The 18408-nt window shown below is 43.4% G+C and overlaps 1 long non-coding RNA gene across 1 annotated transcript; it reads left to right on the top strand.

The window, feature by feature from the left end:
• Window positions 1-7: 7 nt before the first annotated feature.
• LOC133073611 (uncharacterized) lies at window positions 8-17162 on the top strand. The gene is made up of 3 exons (XR_009697014.1): window positions 8-249; window positions 9592-9754; window positions 16840-17162. It is a non-coding gene; the product is annotated as an uncharacterized LOC133073611 (long non-coding RNA).
• The last annotated feature ends 1246 nt before the right edge of the window (window positions 17163-18408 follow it).

The following is an 18408-nucleotide window of genomic DNA, read 5'->3' as shown; positions in this document are numbered from 1 at the left end:
CCCCGGGCGTGAGGGGCGGGATAGAGGAAACCCCACCCCTTCCGTAAAGACCAGCCTTGAGGCCGGAAATGCCTCTTCTTCTCGCCCGTTGACCAGGGGGAGGAGGTAAACTCGGCTCTCCCGGCGTGCCCCGCGGGAGGGGGCGGGGCCGGAGGCGCGCCGAAGGCGCAGCCCGTACCCGCAGGCTGAGGTTCCCGTCAGGCTGTGCGGCGCGAAGCGGAGCTACGCTACCGCGTTGCCTTTAAGGAGGTGATAATGGAGACTGCCTTCTCTTCTAATCCTTTCCTCTAGTTGCCTCTAGTCCCCCCACCCCCCGCTTCCTTCCGGCGGTGCTGAGGACACAGGCCTTGTATCCATCCTCGACGAGGCGGTCCTCCCTGCCCTTTCCACAGCCCCGCGCTCTCAGCCTGCAAAGCGCTGATTGGCGGGCTTCCACCCTGCCGGCGGGCACCGAGGTCTTCAGGGAGCGCGGGCGGCCTGGCCCCGCCCCGCCGGGCCGCGGGGGCTTGTGGGTACTCCCACCGACGCGCGCCCTGGACGAGGCGTTGAATATTCATATTCGTGCGCAGAGTATGACGAGGCGTCTCGGCGGTGCGTGGAAATGTATAACCTCGAAGCTCAGAGGGACCTGCCTAGTTTTTCATTCTCAGCGAGCCCCCTCACCTGGACACAAGAAACGTATGGCTTTCCGGAAGGACTACCTCCAGGCAGAACAGCCGACTACGTTTATTGATATAAAATTCCAAGGTTTTAAACAGGGGGCTTTCTAATAAGACAGGCATATTTTTAACTGTTTTGGTCCCTGACTTAATACAGCGAAGAAGTGCTTTTTGATTTTTAAGATTCTTCGATTCCGATTTTCTTTTTTTCTTAAAAGTACGTTACTTTCAGGATCATGTGAGAATTTTTCTGTAAAACGGTTTCCTGACTCTCACGAGTACTTCACTCATGAAAATGTAAGGTGTTTTCTAGGACAGCCGTGACGGTGCTATAGCTACAGTTGCTTTTGAAGGTTGATAACAGTTATTTCCCAATATTCAGATCTCAGTTTTCAGCTCCTCTCTGCCCCCCAGGGCTTCCGTTGTGGTCTAGGGTAACTTCCCTGGCAGCTCAAACTCAGCAATTCTAAAAACAATTCATTAGGGACTTACTAATCACTGTCTAGTCTATTTGCAATTCAAGAAGTGGGACCTTCTCTGCCAGTCTCACCCAGCATTTCCAAATGGTAAAGTGTTAATCCCAGTAGACAGTACAGGAAAACAAACAAAAGATACACATTCCAGACTTGTTGGCTTCAGCAAACCTGCTTTATAGTTGTTGCGCAACCCAACATTTCTGGTTCACAGAAGACAAGTGTACTGTGTTTCACTCGTCTGTGTGGGTTGTACACAATCTTCACCCAACCCTGCTGCACTGTGAAGTGCTCTAGCTCCAGCAGTTATCAGTATAATCAGTTGTTGAACTGCTCTCAATGTGATGGCTTCCGAAAAGAACAGTCCTTTTTTTTTTTCTCCAGTCACTGCTCTTTTGAACCTCTTCTATCCCTTAAGCACCCCTTGGGTGACACCGTGACCTGGTCGGTTTCAGTTACTGAACATCAGACCCTGTCAAAGTGCCAATCTCCCGGCTTGAGTGGGACCTTAGATTCTGAGGGTATAAAGGTACAAGTCATGGTTCTGACTCTTAAACACTTCCTGAGCATTTCTTCAAGGCCTGGCTTCTCTGTTGAGGCAAATATCTAATCTTCCACTGCTAGAGTTATTTTTTAGTGGATCCCTGCTTCTCTGAATAACTGGCCCTTTGGATAACATGGGAAGGCCTGAAGGGCCTTGTCCTCTCTGTATGATTTCATGGAAGATCTACTTCCAGCTTGATCTTGACCATCACCCCACTGCCAACTCCCAGCAGGATACCAGTCTTCTGGGTGAGGGTCCAGCAAGGCAGCCAGAGACCATTTATCTGCCACTGAGTCCCTCTGACTCTTGAGAAACACACATCCTTGCCACACAACAGGACCAGACTGGAAGCTGCCCTGCGGTCTCTGGTTTCCACCTTGCCATCTCCCTTCAATCGTCTTCCTGCCTTTTGAAATACAGACAAATTAATCAGCAAGAATGCTGCCTAGACAGGTTTGCAAGTAGGGAGTGGAACACCCGCCTCTCCTGCTGGGAGCCCCTACTGGTATCAAGGAGAGATTATCTTACAGCCTCCCCCATTACATCTCTTCCCACCAGAGACTCTGTGTGTTCCACAAGGCCAGCCACCTCCTTTGATTCCTTCCCCTGCCTTCCTATATAAACTGCAGAGAGGATTGAAAAAGTGTTTCATGGAAGCTGGGCCAGATCTGAAGCTTTTATTAATCCCTGGCGAACGTGCTTGTCTCTGATTGTGGCATCTTTTGTTAGAAGATGGGGTAAGGTGTTGTTTTCAGCCGTGACCTTAGTGCCTCTCTGGGACTAGAGGAGAGGGCTCACTGAACATCTTTTAGTGGACGCTGTGATGCTCTGTTCAGACCCTTCTTTCAGGACTGAAGGACATGTTCCCTGACTTAGAGTATTGCTTTCAGTATCTCTCATTTAAGTCACTCTTCAATACTTACTCTCAGTTGGAGAAAACTGCTTTCCCCAAAGTTGTGGTCCCTTGGATGGTTGCGGGGACAGCCCATATGTAAAGACTAGTCAATTTGGGGCATAAAGACCTCTTTCCCTCACCCCAGTTTGGGACAATTGCAGCTCCAAAGCGCCCTATATTAGTATCTACTGTACATAACAAATTACCCCAACAGTTAGTAGTTTAAATTGGGTCGTGAACTTAGGAGCAGCTTCATTGGATTTTTCTGGCTTAAGGTCTCAGGTAGTAGAAGTCGTGATGTCAGGGCCACAGTCATCCGAAGACTTGACTAAAGCTGGAAGATCCAAGATGGCTCCCTCAGGTGGCTGTGGGCTGGAGGCCTCATCAGGTAGGACTCTTCATAGGCGGCTAGGGAGCCCACACAGCTGACTTCTCCCAGAACAGGTGAGAACTGGGAGAGCAAGCATCGAGCCAGAGTGGCTTGTGTGGCCTGACTTCTCTCATTCACGTTTCTTCTGTCCGCTAGAAGAGAGTCGCTAATTTCAGCCCACACTAGAAGGAAGGGGAATTAGGCTCTACCTTTGACTCTGTGACACCATGGACTGTAGCCCGCCAGGCTCCTCTGTCCCTGGGATCCTCCAGGCAGGAATGCTGGAGTGAGTTACCATGTCCTCCTCCAGGGGATCTTCCCCACCCAGGGACTGAACCTGTGGCTCCTGCGTCTCCTGCATTGGCAGGTGAATTCTTTACCACTGTGCCACCTGGAAAGTTTTTTTAGTAAAAAAAAATATGTATACCACAAAAATATTTAGGGTTATTGGAACTTTCCTGGTGGTAGAGTGGTTAAGACTCTTTATTGGGTTGTTTGCTTTTTCAATATGGAGCTGTATGAGCTGTTTGTATGTTTTGGAGATAAATCCCTTATTAGTTGCTTCATTTGCAAGTATTTTCTCGAATCCTGAGAGTTATCTTTTCATTTTGTTTATGGTTTCCTTTGCTGTGCAGAAGATTTTTAAGTTTAATTAGGTCCCATTTGTTCATTTTTTGTTTTTGTTTTCATTACTCTTAGAAGATGGGTCAAAAAAGATCTTGCTGCAATTTATGTCAGAGTGTCCTGCCCATGTTTTCCTCTGTAAGTTTTGTAGTATCCAGCCATACGTTTAGGTCTTTAATCCATTTTGAGTTTCTTTTTATGTATAGTGTTAGGGAGTCTTCTCATTTCACTCTTCTTTTTTTAAACACTTTAAAAAATTTTTTAGTTATTTTACTTTGGCTGTGCTGAGTCTTTGTAGCTGTGTGGGCTTTTCTCTAGTTGTGACAAGCAGGGTCTCATTTCTTGTGGTGTGTGACGAGGTGCTTCTCATTTTGGGGGCTTCTCTTGTGAAGCACAGGCTCTAGGGTGCTCAGGCTCAGTCACTGTGGCTCCCAGACTCTACAGCACAGGCTCAGTAGTTGTGGTGTTGGATTTAGTCGCTTTGTGGCATGTGGGATTTTCTCAGACTCAGGGATCGAACCCGAGTGTCCTGCATTGGCAGACAGATTCTTTACCACGGAGCCACCAGGGAAGCCCCTAATTTCACTCTTACGTGTAGCTGTCCAGCTTTCCCAGCAGCGCTTATTGAAGAGACTGTCTTCTCTGTTGTGTGTTCTTGTTTCCTTTGTCATAGATTAGATGTGTGGGTTTATTTCTGGACTTGCTCTCCTGTTCCAGTGATCTGTATTTCTGTTTTTATGGGTACAGGGTGTTTTTGAACCCATGCCTCTTTCATCCCAGGGAAAAGACTTCAGCAGGAACGCAAGAGGGAGATGAGAATGTGAAGGGAGAAGGCAAGACACTGTCAGTTGAGTTCCAGCTGAATAGTGAGACTGAATTTTTTCCCATCCTCAGTAGAAATGATTGCTAGAGAGCTAAACTGTGTTAATTTATAGAGAAATGAAAGTTGTCACTTTTTTGGCCATTTATATGTTGTGCCTGTAAATTTTCAAACAGCTACATATTCAAAAATCTATAAGCATTTCTACTTAACAGCAATAACCAGTTAGAAAATAAAATGAAAATAGGGATTATATTCTCAATAGCAATAAGAATCTAAAATACTTGAAATGTAATATACACTTGAGTTACATGAATAAAGCTATACGGCTGAATTAAGATATAAGCATTTTGAAAAATGGAGAGATGTATAGTATTTCTGAATAGGAAATATAAATACTTTAAAATGTCCAGTCTTATAAAAACTAAATTTTAGGTTTAATTCGTTCCTCTCAATACAATTTTTAATGAGGAAACTTAATGAACCTATGAATTTTGGGAAAAGAGCCCTACTTAGCACAAAACATAACAAAGCTATAAGAGTTAAAACCACATCATTCTGTCATAAGACCTATTGGACAGGATAGCTCAGAATGGACCCCAATATATTAGTATATAATATTATTATATCACATACTCTATTAGTATATAATATTTTAATATATGGTAGAATACATATCACAGATCTGTAGAGACCAGAGGATTATTCAGTAAATGATATTAGGCTAAATGACTTGATATTTATAAGAAAAATTTATTTAGATTTTGCTATCTCCCCATAAGTCCTCTTATCCCATCGTCTCCAGAAAGCCATGTCAGGATTAAAGAGCTCAGGAAATGATAAAACAAGTCGGGCATATACATTTAAAAAATATGAAAAATCTATGTGAGGAAAACTAGTAATATCTTGCAAAAGATTTACCAGTAGATTTGAAGGAAGAAAACATCATGGGCTTGAATAGGAAGGTTCAACATCACCAAAATGTTAATTTTCTTCTACTTAATTTACAATTTTAAAGCAATGCCAATAAAAATACCATCTTCTATTTTGGGAGCCAGGCAGATTTATTATATAGTTTGTTTGTAATAATTAATAATCAAGAATAGCCAGAAAAATCCTGACAAGAAATCAGCAAGTGGGAAGGGCAGACCTAGGCTGTATTTTACAGGTGTTCGCACTTGTGACTCGCTTTAACTGTAAATAAATAATAACAGTAAATAAATAATAAAGCATGGGGTGGGAATTCCCACCCCATGGGGGGGAGGGGGAGGGACAAAGTTTTTTTCTATATTGCTTTGACTTGGTATAACAATGTATCTTGCCTGAGGACTTGTTTCTCCTTAGCAAGAACCTTCTGACTAATCTTGTTATCTCCAGGCTATGTTGTGGGAGTGGGTCTGATAAAACCTTTCTGTTGTTAGTTCTAATCTTATTAATTTAAGATGTATGTTGGGGCAGTTTAGTTCAGTTCAGTCACTCAGTCCGACTCTTTGCGACCCCATGAATCGCAACACACCAGGCTTCCCTGTCCATCACCAACTCCCGGAGTTTACTCAAACTCATTTCCATCGAGTCGGTGATGCCATCCAGCCATCTCATCCTCTGTCGTCCCCTTCTCCTCCTGCCCCCAATCCCTCCCAGCATCAGGGTCTTTTCCAATGAGTCAACTCTTCGCATCAGGTGGCCAGAATATTGGAGTTTCAGCTTCAGCATCCTTTCAGCTTCAGTCCTTCCAGTAAACACCCAGGACTGATCTCTTTTAGGATGGACTGGTTGGATCTGCTTGCAGTCCAAGGCACTCTCAAGAGTCTTCTCCAACACCACAGTTCAAAAACAGCAATTTTTCGGCACTCAGCTTTCTTCACAGTCCAGCTCTCACATCCATTCATGACCACTGGAAAAACCATAACCTTGACTAGACGAACCTTTGTTGGCCAAATTATGTCTCTGCTTTTTAATATGCTATCTAGGTTGGTCATAACTTTCCTTCCAAGGAGTAAGCGTCTTTTAATTTCATGGCTGCAGTCACCACCTGCAGTGATTTTGGAGCCCCCAAGAAATAAAGTCCAACACTGCTTCCACTGTTTTCCCATCTATTTCCCATGAAGTGATGGGACTAGATGCCATGATCTTAGTTTTCTGAATGTTGAGCTTTAAGCCAACTTTTTCACTCTCCTCTTTCACTTTCATCAAGAGGTTTTTTAATTCCTCTTCCCTTTCTGCCATAAGGGTGGTATCATCTGCATATCTAAGGTTATTGATATTTCTCCCGGCAATCTTGATTGCCAGCATTTCTCATGATATACTCTGCATGTAAGTGAAATAAGCAGGGTGAGAATATACAGCCTTGACATACTCCTTTTCCTATTTTGAACAAGTCTGTTGGTCCATGCCCAGTTCTAACTGTTGCTTCCTGACCTGCATATAGGTTTCTTAAGAGGTGGGTCAGGTGGTCTGGTATTCCTCTTTCAGAATTTTCCACAGTTTATTGTGATCCACACAGTCAAAGGCTTTGGCATAGTCAATAAAGCAGAAATAGATGTTTTTCTGGAACTCTCTTGCTTTTTCGATGATCCAGCGGATGTTCACAATTTGATCCCTGGTTCCTCTGCCTTTTCTAAAACCAACTTGAACATCTGGAAGTTCACGGTTCATGTATTGCTGAAGCCTTGCTTGGAGAATTTTGAGCATTACTTTACTAGCATGTGAGATGAGTGCAATTGTGCGGTAGTTTGAACGTTCTTTGGGATTGCCTTTCTTTGGGATTGGAATGAAAATGGACCTTTTCCAGTCCTGTGGCCACTGCTGAGTTTTCCAAATTTGCTGGCATATTGAGTGCAACACTTTCACAGCATCATCTTTCAGGATTTGTTGGGGCATGGATCTGGTAAAAGTATACAAGGCCTTGATAAGACTAGCGAGTGGGGGCACTCTCTGTCCCCCTTCTGATGTCTATATCAAAAGCTTTCTCTCTCTTTTTTCACTTTAATAAAATTCTGCTAAACAATAGCTCTTGAGTGATCAAGCCTGGTCCCTGGTCCCAAAGCTAAATCTTCTTCTTTGGAGATCACAAATCCAACATCTTTCACCATAAGCTATCAAAAGTAATAGAATAACCAAATTGATGGGGAAATTTTCCATGTTTTTGGAGTACAAGACTAAATATCATTAAATGTCCATTCTTCTACTTGATGCAACCCCCTTCAATAAACTCAGTAGCCTTTTTGATAAAAATGGACAAACTAATTAAAAAATTTTTATGATAACACAAAGAACCCAAAGTAGCCAACATAATTTTGAAAAAGAAGAACGAAGTTGGAGGATTTGTATTGCCTAACAAACAACCATATTAATAAATGGTCAAGAAACTTCACTTGGCACTTCACAAGAGAGAAAATATGAATAGCCAATAAGCACACTTAAAGATGATCAGCATCTTGGGACTTCTCTGGTGGTCCGGTGGCTAAGTCTCTGTGCTCCCAATGCAGGGGGCCCAGGTTCGATCCCTGGCCAGGGAACTAGATCCCACATACTGCAACTAAGACCCAGCGCAGGCAAATAAAAATAATTATTTAAAAAAAAAAAAAAAAAGATGATCAGCACCTTTAACTATTAGGGGAATGCAAATTAAAATCATGCCAAGAGAGACTTCCCTGGTGGTCCAGGGGTTAAGACTCCATGCTTCCAATTCACCAGGCATGGGTTCCATCCCTGGTCAGGGAATGAAGATCCCACAGGCTGTATGGCATGACCAAAAAGAACCAAAAAAAAAATCACACCAAGATATACTATGCAATAAGCATGGCTAAAATGAAAGAGTTAGTCTATACCAAGTGTGGGTGAGGTTGTGGAGAAACTGGGACCTTCACTTGCTGATGGGAATGCAAAATGAAACAAACATTTTGTAAAACAGTTTTAAAACAATTTGGCAATTTCTTGTAAAGCTAAACCTACACTTCTGATATGGTGTAACATGATCCTAGGTGTTTACCCAAGAAAATGAAAACGTATGTTTACACAAAGACTTGTACTTGCATGTTCATAGTAACATTATTCATAATAGACAAAAATTGGAAGCGACTGAAATTTTCATTAAGTGATGAGTGGACACACAGATAGTATGTCAGCACAGTAGACCACTACTTATCCATATAAAAAAACAAGTTATTGACACAAGCAACAGCAAGGATGAATCTTAAGACACGCTGAGCAGAAGAAGCCGACTCTTAAGACGACATACTTAACATAAGTTGCACACAGGCAAAAACCAAGCAGTGGAGACATAAAATGGATCAGTGGATACCTGTGAGGTGGTTGGGGGGCTGACTACAGGTAGGAGGGACTTTTTAAGATGAAGGAAATAATCTTTATCTTGAGTGGGAGATAGACGGGTTATTCATGTTAAAGCTTTAAAGCTCCTCAAACTGTACATCCATGGTGGTTGTTCAGTCGCTCAATTGTGTCCACTCTTTGCGACCCCATGGGTTGCAGCACTCCAGACTTCCATATGCATGGTGGATATGTTTTATTTTATATAAATTATGTTTGCAGAAATTGATGTCAGAAGCTAAATAATATGGTTATGCAGATCATATGCTAACATAGAAAAATAGTTGTGCTCAAATGAAAATTGAAGAATTCAGAATTTTATCTGTAATATGATTGCAGCTGTGAGAAACAGGCAAACAAAATACATGCAAGATAAGTCTCTAAATTAAATAAACAAAAAACGTGCAGAAAGTTTAGAAGAATGTGTTACCTGACAGACTTTGCAGCTGTCATTAAGTCAAGCAAGTTGAAGCAGGGAGATTAGCCTGGATTTCCCAGGTGGACTCAAGGTAATTAAAAGGGTCCTTAGAAGAGGGAGGTCAGAACCTCAGATACTGGAAAATGGGGTGCACTGATGGAAGCAGCTAAGGTTGGAGAGATGCACCTTGAAAATGGAAAAAAGAACCATAAACCAAAGAATATAGGCTCTAGAAATGCCCATAGAAACTGGAAAAGGCAAGGAAATAGTCTCTCCCCTGGAGCCTCCGGAAGGAGCTCATGATCTTGGATTTTAGTTGCAGAATTCTCATTTCAGACTCGGAGCTCTGGAACCGTGTAACAGAGTGAATGTGTGTTGTTTTAAGCCATTCGCTGAGATTGTGGTAATTTGCTACAGCAGCCGCGAGAAAAATAACACACTTGCTTTGTTGTTTTTCAGTCGCTCAGTGGTGTCTGACTGTTTGCCACCCCATGAACTGTAGCCCACCAGGCTCTTCTGTCTGTGAGATTCTCCAGGCAAGAATACTGGAGTGGCTTGCCATTTCCTTCTCCAGGGGATCTTCCCGACCCAGGAATCAAACCCTTGTCTCCTGCATTGGCAGGTGAGTTCTTTACTGACTGAGCCACCAGGAGAGCCCCACTACGATTGCTGAAGTGTCTGTTATTTTGTGCTTTCTGGCACTGGCAACTGACTCTGGTCATACCTAATACAGAGTTGGGTACCTGGAAGGAAGATACGGGTGACAGGACCTAAGGAAGCTCAACTGCAGCACAGAGGTAGCAAGGGGATGGTGAGGACTCGGTTATTGCAGGTAGGAAAAGCGACAGCTCTTAGTACATGTCAACCAGACATTTGGTTGCATGTTCCCAGTATTACCTTTACTTTTTTTTTTTTTTATATTTATTCGTTTGGCAGTGTTGGGTCTTAGTTGCAGCACACAGGGTCTTTGCTGCAGCACACAGACTCTCTAGCTGTATGATTCATGCGCTCAGCAAACTGAGGCATGGGGACCCAGTTGCTCTAAGGTGTGTGGGATTCCAGTTCCTCCAGCAGAGTTCAAACCCATGCCTCCATGCTGCAAAGTACCTCCCCCACCACTGAACCACCAGGGAAGTCCCCAAGTGTTACCTTAGAAGGCATACTGCCTGCTGACCAAAGCTGAGTGTTAGGAAAAATGGTTTAAAAATTCAGAATGTGGAGCACCCTGGGCTGCTTCCTTTTTACTTCCTGCAAAGTCCAAGGGGGAGGTGAACTGGGAGTGGGGGTGGGGAAGCCAACCAGTCTGTAAACGGGATACTGTGGTGCCAAGGAAGCCCTCTCTGATGAACTGATAATCTGGGGTCCGCTTCCGCTTCCGTACCCCAGGCAAAGGCAGCCCCGCCTGATGGTTATACTTAAGTCTCCAAGTTTTACAAATGGCCTCATGTTTTAATTTTTCTGCCTGAGGGTGAGAGCCAGTCAAGAGGTGAGCCTGAGTGTAAGGGCGTGCCCTTCCCGACTAAGCCCATCATTTCATGTGTCCTCGCAGTATCAAATTGTAGAGAATTTTAAAATTTTTATGATTTTGGTGTTTTATCATGGTTTGTTCTTCATGAAGACTTCATCCCAGGTTTTGTAGTTATCTAAGAAATTTATCATTAAACCATAAAGGATGAACAAATACTACTTTTTACATTATGAAGACAGGGATTTTTATCTTTCCTTTATTTAATAACAGCAAGGAAAAAAAAAAAAAAACAGCAAGGCACTGAGACATAGTATAATCTGTTACCTTTTTCCTGGTCTACCAGTCTTGAAACTGAAGGTTGGCAGAGAATGGAAGAAATGACACTGAAACCCAAAAGTCTTCTAATTTGCCTACGTTAATGACTTGATTTTCTCATTTTCATGGTACAAAGGGATATATGTATGTCTATGGACTTCCCTGGTGGCTCAGACGTAAAGAATCTGCCTGCAGTTCAGGAGACATGGGTACGACCCCTGGGTTGGGAAGATCTCCTGAAGGAGGGCATGACAACCCACCCCAGTATTCTTGCCTGGAGAATCCCCATGAACAGAGAAGCCTGGCAGGCTACAGTCCATGGGGTCGCAAAGAGTTGGACATGACTGAGCGACTAAACCATGAAATATGAAAGTTAATTTTCTCATTAATACCCCCATCAAAGTCAGTATTTAAGACTCCAATCATGTCAATGTGTTTACTTTGCTCCATTACTAACTGATGGAAAGAAAAGATGTATAAAACCCAACGAATGGAAAAGTCATAAAGCCTTAAAGTCAAAGTGAAAATCACTCAGTCGTGTCCAACTCTTTGCGACCGCATGGACTGTATAGTCCATGGAATTCTCCAGGCCAGAATTCTGAAGTAGTTAGCCTTTCCCCTCCCCAGGGGATCTTCCCAACACAGGGATGGAACCTGGGTCTCCCTCACTGCAGGCGATTCATTACCAGCTGAGTCACAAAGGCTGTTACTGTTGTGTAATCACTAAGTCGTGTCTGACTGTTTGTGACTTCATGGACTACAGCCCATCAGGGAAGCCCACTTAGGAAGCTTACCTGGCAGTAATTATTAGACATGGGTTAGACAGGAATTTGTGTCCTCAGTGAAAAAAGCCTCATGGTATCCTCTTATTGACATGCCTTTCCTCCAGATGAAATAGCCAAAGCCCCAGGGACATTGAAGTAAGTGCCAAAGGTCACCTTGCTAGTTAACAGCAAAGGCATAATCAGCCCCCAAGTTGTTCTCAATATTTGGTGTGTCCTCTGTGATGGTTACAGAAGTTTTGTATCATCAAGGTTAAGATGAAAGATCTCCTAAACTGCAAACATGTCTAGATGCATCCTCAGAAAACAACGGGATCCACTTAACTTGTGCTCTTCTGATTGCAAAGAAACTTGTATTCTGGTGAAGCAAAAGATTTCTGTCTCTAGGGTAATGCAGAAACTAAAACCAAAGCAAACCTTGGACAGCAAGGAGATCAAACCAGTCCATCCTAAAGGAAATCAACCCTGAATATTCATTGGAAGGCCTGATGCTTAAGCTGAAGCTCCAATACTTTGGCCACCTGTGGCAAACAGCAAACTCATTGGAAAAAGCCCCTGATGCTGGGAAAGATTGAGGGAAGGATAAGAAGAGGGCAACAGAGGATGTGGTTGGGTGGCATCATCGACTCAATGGACATGAGTTTGAGCCAACTCTAGGAGATGGTGAAGGACAGGGAAGCCTGGTGTGCTGTAGTCCATGGGGTCACAAAGAGTGGGACATAACTAAGCAACTGAACAACGAAACCAAAGAAAGATCATGTAGATGCTGAAAGTTCATGAGCAAACACAAATCAGCTAAGGAATAACACTGAAGTCACATCTCTTGTATGCTGTCATTCCTTGAATTTGACAATCACTCAGCTTTGTGTCTCCTACCCCACTGAGCACATAGTTGGTGCTGAAATTTCTTTTTAATGAATGAAGTATATAAATCATTGCTTTGTTACCCTAGCATTGTGCCTCTTTCAAAAGAAGCACCTAGTAAACATGTGTCTAATTTCCTGTGTTGTCAGAAATATTGTTAATCATACTGTTAAAAATAAAGACCTCCAGGGCAAACTGAACTAAATTCTCTAAACCACTAGATGCTCTTTCCTCTTTGGGCTGCTCAGCTGTGCAGCTGGAAATGGATGGTGGGGTGAGGGCTTCAGCTTCAGCTCTCCCTCAAATACCCTGGAATGTTGGCTATGTCAGAAAGTGTTTGGAGAATGCCTCGGAAGCTGAGTGGATAATTCCAAAGCAGTATACTCACAAAGATATCTGAACCAGAGAATATGCACTCGAAAATAGATGCATAGAGTACGTCCACAGAATATCAAGTTTTTACCAGGTTTAGGGGCTGCAGCCCGATCCTGTGAACTGAACAATCAAAGTAACTATAAAATATGTGGCACATGGTTTTACATTGATCTTCTTATGGTAAAATACATATAAAATTGTGATCAAATTCATAGGCATGTTATAAGTGCTATGACCTGATAAATGACACTAGCATGTTTCAGAAAAAAGCTTGTGGAAACAATGATGTCTTTAAAAAAAAGATATACAGGACTTCCCTGGTGGTGCAGTGGATAAGAATCTGCCTGCTAACGTGAGAGACACTGGTTCAATTCCTGGTCCGGGAAAATTCCACATGCCGAGCACCAACTCAGCCTGTGCTCCACCACGGCTGAGCCAGCACTCTGGAGGCCAAGAACTGCAACTACTAAACCTGCATGTTGTAACTACTGAAGTTCGTGTGCCTAGAGCCTGTATTCCGCAACAGGAGAAGTCACTGCAATGAGAAGCCAGCACACCACAACGAGGGGGTAGCCCCTGCTCGCCACAACTGGAGAAAGCCCGTGAGCAGCAACAAAGACCCAATGCAACCAAAACTAAATAAATAAAAAATAATTGGAAAAATTTTAAATAAAAAAAGACATACAATGATTTTTCACTGAAAATCAGATATCTTTAGTTGAAATCTGAGAACACCAGCTGAGTATTGAACCCACACTAAGAAAACCATCCTCTCATATTCTCTGCCAGCTCGCACAATCAAAGAGATGTGCGGGTTTACTCAACTGACAATGCAGAGGCAGGAAGGAATTGTCCAGGCTTGGAGTTTCTACTCCTGGGAAGGCTCCAACCATACCAATGTGAAAACATCCTGTTTCTGAGAGTTGAGAGCAAATCAAGAGACTGAGCGGATCTGCCTGGTGGAATACTACTCAGCAATAAAAAAGAGCAAACTTCTGATCTACAGAACAACCTATATGGATCTCAGAAGCTTTCACTAAGTGAAGTAGTCAGATGCAAAGACTGCACACTGGATGATTCCACTTAGACAAAATTTCTATCAAATGCAAAATTATAGAGACAAGGTAGATCAGCATTGCTGGGGCCACAGGTGGGAGTAGGAAGCAAACAGGCAAAGGCAACTTTTCAGGTCAATGGAAGAGTTGAAACACCAGATTGTGCTGTTGGTACATAAATGTATAAATTCACTAAAACTGAAGTCAACTGTATCCTTATAATGAGTGACATTTATGATACATAAATTGTATTTCAACAACTCTGTTTTTGTCAAAAGGAGAAATTATAAGAGAGAATTCTTTCAGGACCAGCCTGTTTCACGGACAGATTGCCTCACTTCTGATATTCATTGTAGCCATCATACTTTTTTTTTTAAGATTTCTTATACAACCATTTTTAAAGTCTTTATTGAATTTGTTACAATATTGCTTCTGATTTTATGTTTTTGGTTTCTTAGCCTTGGGGCATTGTGGGATCTTAGCTGCCTGATCAGGGATTGAACCCACACCCCCTCCATTGGAAGGTGAAGTCTTAACCATTAGACCACTGGCTACAAAGACCATTGTACTTTCTAAATGTGAGAGAATGTCTCCCAAACAAGGTGCTTTGATATACACATCAAGATACTGTTGCATTAAGCCAGGTTTCCAAAATTGCAATGTACAATTTCAAAGCATAATTATTCTATTCGTCTACTCACAATACCAACGCCATGTCCAAGAATATTAGTATGTCAGATGGAGGGGAACAAACACACTGTGGGGATGGTGGTGTGCCTGGGAGCCCGGGAGAACTTCCTGAGCTTTTCTTGAGGCAGACAGCTGTTTAGGGCGGCTCCCGGGGCAGGAGGAGGGGTATTTAGGGTGTAGACTTAAATGCCTTCACTGACAACTGTGGCGTGCTGGTTACACTCATCACCACCACCACCACAGACATGTGAGCAATTATATTGGGAAAAGTCATCTTGGTCAAAGGCAGAAGAATGAATGGAGCATTCTGGAGGCAACTTGACTGGGGTTCCTGTCCACAGCAAGCAGTTCTCATACTCGTCACACGTCAGAATCTCCCGACTTGTTAAAAAAGCAGGTTCACAGGCCGGGCCCCAACGCTGCCAAACTGAATGTCCGGGAAGGAAGTTTAGAGTCTGAATCATCAATGAGCTGACAAGTGATCTTTATGCCAAAGGTCCTCAAAACACAGGTTAAGGAACACTGAAGAAAGAAGGGAAAAAAAACAAAGAAGAAGGAAAGCAGGGAGGGAGGGGAGAGGGGGAGGCAGACAGGGAGGGAAAAAGGAAGGAAGGAAGGAAGAAGTAGGAAGGAAAGAAAGATCAAGATGAAGGCCTTGCTGTCTAGTTACTTCCGCTCAATTAGTTTTAATTCCTTCTAAGCTTCCCGCTGTGTTTCATCTCCACATCTGACACTGTGCCCTCATCTTTACCTGTCTCAGCCCTGTTTTCATGTCAAGGAGTCTCACCTGTGTTGGGCTGGAGACATAGCAGTTGAAGTATTTTCTCCTGCACACACCCCCCACTGCCCCGCCATGGGACAGGACTGAACTAGAGGCAGATCAAGCCTTTGCTCACAGGCTCACCTTGGGATCCCCGGAGAAGAAACTGCAGGTGATTCTTTGTTCTGAAACCCTGCTGAGGGGGAGGGAAGCAAGGATCTGTTGGATCTGACAGCCCAGCCCAAACGGCACCCTTCCCCTGGGGAGGACTACCTGCCCTGTGGTCACGTGGGGAGAGAGACCTGCCCTCCCACCTGCGGGCAGTGGTCCACGTGGATCCCTTAGCTCTAGAGATACCCTTGCTTTCCACATCTCTGGGCAATGACCCAGCCCGTGGGTAGTGGTCCTTGGCCACCTCTCAGAGATTCTGCCCACCTGCCAGACCCCATGGGTAAGCCCTGCTTAACAAACACATGGCCCATGTCTGTAACGTGCGTCCCACTGCCTCAGCCACTGGTGTTTGGACCGAGAATGGCCACTTAACCCAAACTGGCCCAATTGGAGCCCCTTTTCCTGGAAACTTGCAATGATAATTAAGATATTCCCATCTCAGTGTGAGCTGCCTTTCTAGTACAGAGAAGGAGGAAAACTCAAGAACTTTAGTGTTGCGTTTCTTTACTCCTGAGGAAGGAGTAGCCTAGAGGTCTAGCGGGGAGAGAGGAGAGTTGTCTGAGAAAGAGGACACCCTGGAGTGACTCGTTTGTTTCCCAGTTTGGTCCCCTCTGGGGCCAAGCTCACCTCCTCAGCGCCATTCAGTCTCCTGAGACGCTCCACTACTATTGGGATACAGGGCCCTTCTATGGTTGTTTAATCTACCCTTGACCTGCAGTCAGAGTCCTCACAAATTGAGATACAATCATATTCTCCTTTGGCCACCCTTCTCCTCATTTTGGGCTTTCCAGGTGGTGATAGAGGTAAAGAACCTGTATGCCAGCGCAGGAGACATAAGAGATGTGGGTTCGATCCCTGGGTCGGGAAGATCCGCTGGAGGAGGGCATGGCAACCCACTCCAGTATTCTTGTCTGGAGAATCCCCAAGGATAGAGGAGCCTGGCGGGCTACAGTCCATGGGATCGCAAAGCTGGACACGACTGAAGTGACTTAGCATACATGCACCTCCTTGTTTAAACTTGTATCCCTTCCTTCGGCAGACAGGAAGGCAGACCACATTGTCTTACTGTTGGTGCAAAATGAGAGCTTTCCTCAAAAAGTGATCTGGTTTGAATTACTGACTATACCATATGCTGACTGTATTTGAAATTATGAAATAATTAACCTTTAGGAACAAAAATGGAACTGTGGATATGTTTTGTTTTAAAAAGAGTCCTTGTCCCTACAGTGTAGCATGTGGAACTCTGCTCAATATTATGTGGCACCTGATGCAAAGAGCCAACTCATTAGAAAAAACCCTGATGCTCGGAAAGACTGAAGGCAGGAGGAAAAGGGGAAGACAGAGGAGGAGATGGTTGGATGGCATCACCAACTCGATGGACATGAGTTTGAGCTAGCTCCGGGAGATGGTGAAGGCCAGGGAAGCCTAATTTGCTGCAACGTACAATATGCTGGGAAGGACAAATGTTTGCAGAGCCGGACACAACTGAGTGACTGGACAATAACAGTCTATAAAAGTATTGAATCACTATGTTCTATACCTGAAACTAATGTAGTATTGCAAATCAACTATAGTTTGATAAAAGTCTTTTAAAATGAAAAATACTAAAATTCTTGTCTTTATACTAGGCACAATAGGCTATTATTAAAGTGTTTTCAAGATTGAAAAAAAAATATTATGTGGCAGCCTGGATGGGAGGGGAGTTTGGCGGAGATTGGATACATGTATATGTATGGCTGAGTCCCTTCACTGTTCACCTAGAACTATCACAACACTGTTAATCAGTATACCCCAATACAAAATAAAAAATATTATTATTTTAGAATAATATTTTATTTAAAAAATAATTTAAAAAAGTCTCTGTCTTTAGAGTTACATATTGAAATATTGATGCCTGAAATGATATGGTGTCAGGATTTGCTTCTAAATGATGCCACAGGGTGGGAAGTGGGTGAGGGCATAGATGAAACAAGTTGACCTTGAGCTGATAATTGTTGAATCTGGGTCACTGGGGTTCATTGTATGAGTCTGTGTACTTTTCTACATATTTAAATTTTTCCATGATAAGTAATTCTAAAAATATCAATAGGAATTTTTTCAAGGGATTGCCTTGGAAATAACACGAAACTCCTGCTGCTGCTGCTGCTGCTAAGTTGCTTCAGTCGTGTCCGACTCTTCGTGACCCCATGGACTGTAGCCCACCAGGCTCCTCCGTCCATGGGATTTTCCAGGCAAGAGTACTGGAGTGGGTTGCCATCGCCCTCTCCTATCAACACTCAAAAGTAGGAAGACGCTTCTTAAATTGGAAATCCAGAAGTGTCACTCCAAAGGCAGTCGCCACTAATGGGAGCAGCTTTTGTGTACCGTGCAGCTAGTGTGTGCATTAAAACATGCCAGGGGTGTATGTCCCCACCTTCCCTTGAATGAAAATAACAACCTTGCGCTTGTGTTCGATTTATCTCCAGTGGTGCAATCCAAAATAAAATATCCTAAGATCTGTAGCTTTCTTTTATATTAGAAAACAATACTACAGGACTTCCCTGGAGGTCCAGTGGTTAAGACTCTGAGATTCCACTGCAAGAGGGTGAAGGTTTCATCCCTGGTTGGGGAACTAAAACCCCACATGCAGAACAGCGTGGCAAAGCAAAAACAGACAAAGAAAAACTATACACACAACTATATACTGAGTGGTTTTTGTTTTATTAAAAATTATGTGGTAGATTTAAAAGTAAGAAACATTCTCTCAAAGTAGAATATTTTCCAAATAGGTTGAAAGCATGTGTGCAGGAAAATAAA

This window comes from Dama dama, chromosome 19, assembly GCF_033118175.1.
Source record: "Dama dama isolate Ldn47 chromosome 19, ASM3311817v1, whole genome shotgun sequence".
NCBI classification, from domain to species: Eukaryota; Metazoa; Chordata; class Mammalia; order Artiodactyla; family Cervidae; genus Dama; species Dama dama.
This window is presented reverse-complemented; position numbering and strand designations above follow the sequence as displayed.